This window comes from Suncus etruscus, chromosome 6, assembly GCF_024139225.1.
Source record: "Suncus etruscus isolate mSunEtr1 chromosome 6, mSunEtr1.pri.cur, whole genome shotgun sequence".
In the NCBI taxonomy this organism is placed as follows: Eukaryota; Metazoa; Chordata; class Mammalia; order Eulipotyphla; family Soricidae; genus Suncus; species Suncus etruscus.
The window spans coordinates 133,786,227-133,791,845 of NC_064853.1; the positions used below are offsets into that span (position 1 = coordinate 133,786,227).

The 5,619-nt window shown below is 46.3% G+C and overlaps 1 non-coding gene across 1 annotated transcript; it reads left to right on the plus strand.

Annotated features, from left to right (window-relative positions):
- The first annotated feature begins 4,553 nt into the window (after positions 1–4,553).
- LOC126012294 (U6 spliceosomal RNA) lies at positions 4,554–4,660 on the plus strand. Its single transcript, XR_007496811.1, has one exon. It is a non-coding gene; the product is annotated as a U6 spliceosomal RNA (small nuclear RNA).
- Positions 4,661–5,619: the final 959 nt, after the last annotated feature.

Here is a 5,619-nt window from a genome sequence, read left to right on the forward strand (position 1 = left end):
GCTGGAGGGGTGTGTCTTCCCACCCCTCCTTAAAGGCAGCGTGGGCCTTTGGAATAAGCACAGGATTTGAACCCAAGGGAGCCCAGTATGACTCCCACTTTCTTTTACCAGCTTGGCATAGAGCCATGTACAGTCACTTCCTCCCCAGCTAAGCCATCAAAGCTGTCTAGTTGACTGGAACAGTGCACCTCTGAATAGCCCAGGTTCCCTTAGAAACAGATTTTCTCATACCAGAAAATGGAAACTTCTGAAATCCATAGGAACAGCTCAGTGACTAGTCAACAGTAGGCTATGAGTAGTTAAGTTTTAGGGCCCTCAAAAGTAAGATGCAGATTCTGCAATGGGGAGAAACTGCAGGCCAGGAATCAAATTTAGGGTCTTGTGCATGTTAGACATGTGCTTTACCACTTGCACGCTCTCAGAAACTAGTCTACACACCTACATTCACTTCATTTCGCCAGTGTTTTTGGACACTGACAGGTCCTTAGGCATGTCCTGGGCTGACACATTTGCATCCACATGCTAGTGTGTTCTAGTGTGTTAGGCATAATCTTTGAGGTGAGGCACAGGGAAGGAAGTGGTGGGATGGGTGGGTGAAGCCTAGGATGCTTTATGAGCCCCACATCCCACTTGGATGATTTGTCAGGGCTGTGAGATGGCCAAACTTGGGTCTTTCTAGAAGCCAGTGGGAGACAGGGAGAATGAGCCAGTTAGACCTGGCAAAGAAGGGATGGTGTGAGAAGGTACTAGATTGGCTGACTCCCTAAGCATGCAAGGTGCTTGAGAATCTGGAGCCCTGTACCTCTTCTATTCCACAAGAGAGCTATCAGTAAGGGGACCACTTACTAGTCTCCCAGCCCTCTGAATGTACCGGCCCCAGGCTTTTGTTGTGCTCCCTTCCTACCCTACCTCTCCTCTAGGCCTCTTGGGGCAGGAGCAAGGGGGCCTCATATCTGTCTGGCAGCAGAGCTGATTCTCAATGGCACACAATCACTGAGCCTGAAACTGGACAGGGTGTCACTTGGACCATGGGGATCCCACTTACAGAGTACAAAGAACATTTCTGAAATTCCTCTCAGGATGCAGCACACCAAAGAGCTGCCACTCCCCAGACCTCTTCCTCCTCTTCCTTCCTCTGCCCTCAGCAGAGCATTCCAGGATGCCCAGAGCAAAAGGGGGCACGATATTCCAGTCCCAAAAGAAAGAAAAAAGCCACTGAGCCACGGGCCCCACCTTCACCATCCCTGGCTCTTCATTTTCTCATCTGTCGGTCAGAGAGACTGACCAACCACCTACTAGATGTCCAGGAACCACCCAGGACAGCTCAGAGACCTACCAAGCTGCAGCTCTTGTCCCAGACCAAATTTTAGCCTGAGCATGATGTCCTGAATCTGGGCAGTTAGTCTGACCCAGGATCTTACTCTAGTCTCTGAACCAGCCCCCTGGGATCGGCCCTTCCTGGTTGTCTTGGAACTCACTGAGACCTGGGACATTGAGTTACTGGCCACCCCACCCTACCCCATCCTGAGTCTGAGTTGATCTCAGACCTCCACATGGGATTTTGGTCTCTGAAAATTATTGTAAGAATGTCTTTTCTTTTTCTTAAAACCCATAGATGAGTGAGACTATTCTGCGTCTATCTCTCTCCCTCTGACTTATTTCACTCAGCATAATAGATTTTGTGTACATCCACGTATAGGAAAATTTCATGACTTCATGTCTCCTGAAGGCCTCATAATATTCCATTGTGTATATGTACCACAGTTTCTTTAGCCATTCATCTGTTGAAGGGCATCTTGGTTGTTTCCAGAGTCTGGCTATTGTAAATAGTGCTGAATGAATATAGGTGTGAGGAAGGGAATTTTTGAATTGTATTTTTGTGTTTCTAGGGTATATCCCTAGGAGTGCTATAGCTGGATAGTATGGGAGCTCAATTTCTAGTTTTTGGAGGAATTTCCATATAGCTTTCCATAAAAAACACCAGCTTTTCTTCTGGGCTCATCACTTCACTTTTCACCTCATATTTCATTCCACATTGCTTCACTTTTCTAAAAAATATGGCAAATGAAAACCTATTTATTATCTTAGTTGAGGTTCTTTGGAGAAACAGAATATATATATATATATATACATACATATATATATATATATATTGAAAGAGAAAGAGAAGAGAGAGGAGGGAAAGAGAAAGGAAGAGAGGGAAAGGGACTATGAATAGGCTCAGATAGACAGGAGAGATATAGTACATGGGGAGGTTGGGTGCTAGCCTTGCCCATGTCTGATCCCTGGCACCACACAAAGTTCCACCACACAGAGCCCAACCAGGAGTGGTCCCCAAGCACAGTAACAAAAGCACAGTTGGGTATGGTCCAAAAACAACTCCCTCTCCCCCCCCCAAAAAAAAGAAAAAGAAAATAAAAGAAAGAAAGAAAAAAGAATTGGCTGGTGGGGCCAGAGTTATAGTTCAGAGGAGAGGGTGCTTGCCTTTCATATGGCTGACCTGTGTTAATCACCAGCACCTCCATATGGTTCCTGAGCACCACCAGGAGTGATTCCTCTGTGCAGAGCAAGGAGCAACCTTGAATATCACTGGGTGTGACAAAAAAAAAGAAAGAAAAAAGAAAGAAATAGAGAAAGAAAGAACTAAAGAAAAAAGAAGAAAGAAAAAAGAAAGAAGTAAGGAAGGAAGAAAGAAAGAAAGAAAGAAAGAAATAAAAGGAAGGAAGGAAAGAAAAAAGAAAGAGAAAGAAGAAAGGAAGAAAAAGAAAGAAAGAAAGATAAGAAAGGAAGGAAGGAAAGAAAAAAGAAAGAAAGAAAGAAAGAGAGAGAGAGAGAAAGAAAGAAAGAGAGAGAGAAAGAAAGAAAGAAAGAAAGAAAGAAAAGGAAGGAAGGAAGGAAAGAAAAAAGAAAGAAAGAAGAAAGGAAGAAAAAGAAAGAAAGAAAGATAAGAAAGGAAGGAAGGAAAGAAAAAAGAAAGAAAGAAAGAAAGAAAGAGAGAAAGAAAGAAAGAGAGAGAGAAAGAAAAGAAAGAAAAAGAAAGAAAGAAAGAAAGAAAGAAAGAAAGAAAGAAAGAAAGAAAGAAAGAAAGAGGAAGGAAGTAAAGAGAGAAAGAGAGAGAGAAAGGAAGGAAGGAAGGAAGGAAGGAAGGAAGGAAGGAAGGAAGGAAGGAAGGAAGGAAGGAAGGAAGGAAGGAAGGAAGGAAGGAAGGAAGGAAGGAAGGAAGGATCGGCTAATGAGTGGGGCTGGAGAGATAGTGCAGTGGGCAGAGGGCATTTGCTTTGAGTACAGCTTGTGGGAGGAGAAGATTCAAGGGCGAAGAGGAAGTTGAAGCTGCCCGGTCGCCATGGCAATGCCAGCTGCTCCTGCCTGCGCAGCGAGAGTGAGCAGCCACCAGGCCCCATATGATGGGATCTGAGCCTCAGAACAAAGCATACAAGAACCTTCCCTGCCTCTCTCCACACCAGCTTTCTTCTGGGCCCTCAACACCACCCCATCTTCCCTGGGGTTGTGGGAGAACCTGCTTGATAAACGGGGTAGCTGCCTGACCTGCCACCCCATGCCCAGGGAAGACCACCTGTGACAGCCATCCAGCTTTCAGCACCCAACACAGAGCTCTTCCCCACCCCCTGCATGACAGTTCCCCATTTCAGAGAGAAAGTTATGGGGCTCTTGAGCCCCAGCATTCTTCCCATTCCTGCATGATGAAAGGGAATGATTTGTGGGAGCGGTGGAGAACAGGCTTTGCTGGTTGGAGCCTGGGTTCAAGACCTGTCACCTTATGTGCCCTGAACACTGCTGAGAGTAGTCTCTTCAGAACCACTGCGATTAATCCCAAAGCAAAGCAAAGCAAAGCAAAACAAACAAACAAACAAAAACCCTAAAAAATAAAATAAAGATTTGGACCTAAATGAATGGTTTTTCTAATAACAAAACAAAATGGGCTGGACCCTGCAATGGATAGGGTACTTACCTTGCACACGTCTGACCTAGGTTCAATCTCTGGCACTACATATGGTCCTCTGAGCCCTGCCAGGAGTCAGGCCTGAGCACTGCCAAGTGTGGACACAGAAACAGACTCCCTGAAGTAAGAGCAAACACTCAGGGCCCACCAGCTCAGTTGAAAAGCTGGCAAGAAAACACAGCCTTGGGTGAGAGAGCTAAGACTGGGGTTAGTGGGCCCGGAGAGATAGCACAGTGGTGTTTGCCTTGCAAGCAGCCGATCCAGGACCCAAGGTGGTTGGTTCGAATCCCGGTGTCCCATAGGGTCCCCCGTGCCTGCCAGGAGCTATTTCTGAGCAAACAGCCAGGAGTAACCCCTGAGCACCGCCGGGTGTGGCCCCACCCCCCAAAAAAAAAAAAGACTGGGGTTAGTGGGTCCAGAGAGATAGCATGGAGATAAGCCGTTTGCCTTTCATGCAGAAGGTCGGTGGTTTGAATCCCAGCATCCCATATGGTCCCCAGAGCCTGCCAGGAGCAATTTCTGAGTCTAGAGCCAGGAGTAACCCCTGAGCACTGCCGGGTGTGATCCAAAAACCAAAAAAAAGAATGGGGTTGTGCTCGCTTTGGCAGCACATACATTAAAATTGGGACAATACAGAGAAGATTAGCATGGCTCCTGCGCAAGGATGACACCATTTGTCTTGAATATAGCCAATTCAAGGTTATCCCCAGCACCACATAGGTCCCCTGTGCCAGAAGTAGCCACTGAACACCACCTGTTGTGGCCCAAATTCTACACCCACCCAAAAAAAAAGAACATCATCACGGATTCAGTGCATCCTTCCTGTTATGGGAAGACATATAGCTCTGTCCAGCTGGTGTGGTGTGGTGTGTGTTCTGTGAAATGGGCTGTTATAAGTTCTGCCAGGTTGTAGACCCCCAACTCCAGGCAGAACTTGGTGTCCTGTGTGAGTGACAAGTAGGTGTGGGAATTAAACCCACAGCCCTCTGGGAGAGAGGCTGTCATACCCTTGCCCATTTCCACATGGGTACCTTCACACCACTGACAGAAATTTCAGGGAGGGATGTTAAACCATCTTCAACCTTCAAAGAGGAAGGCATACATGGCAGAGGTTTTCTGGGGACTCTCAGAGCGATATGAGTTGTGTCTTAATTTGGGAGTGGTGGGATGAGCAATAATTCTCAGTCTGGAGGCATAGTTATGCCACAGCAAAGCTGGGAGGAAAAAATAAAGGGAGAAAGACAAACTGAAAGAGTCCCAAGCAGGATGTGTTCAGACCTCCCAGCCTCTGTTGTCCCCAGGGGCTTCAACATTCAAAATTATACTTAGGGCTCTGTACTGCATAGTAAGTTTTGGGGTATGCCCTTGGACCATCTCTTTTCTACCTTTGACTTCTCCACTGTCTTCCCCCTTCTTCCTCAAATAGATCCACCTCATTCTTCTTTTCCCCAGGAAGAAAAAAGACTCTGGAATCATCACCCAGACCTGAGAATCAATCATTCTTAGGCTCTCTCAGAGTCATTTGTGCAATCTCTGCAAGACTTTTTTTTTTTTTTTACTTTTAGTGGACTGGACAGAACCTGCTTATGCAACTCCCAAGAGGGCAGATTAAAGCCCCAGCCTAGCATCTAGTGAGGCCCTCCTCCTTTACTATGACC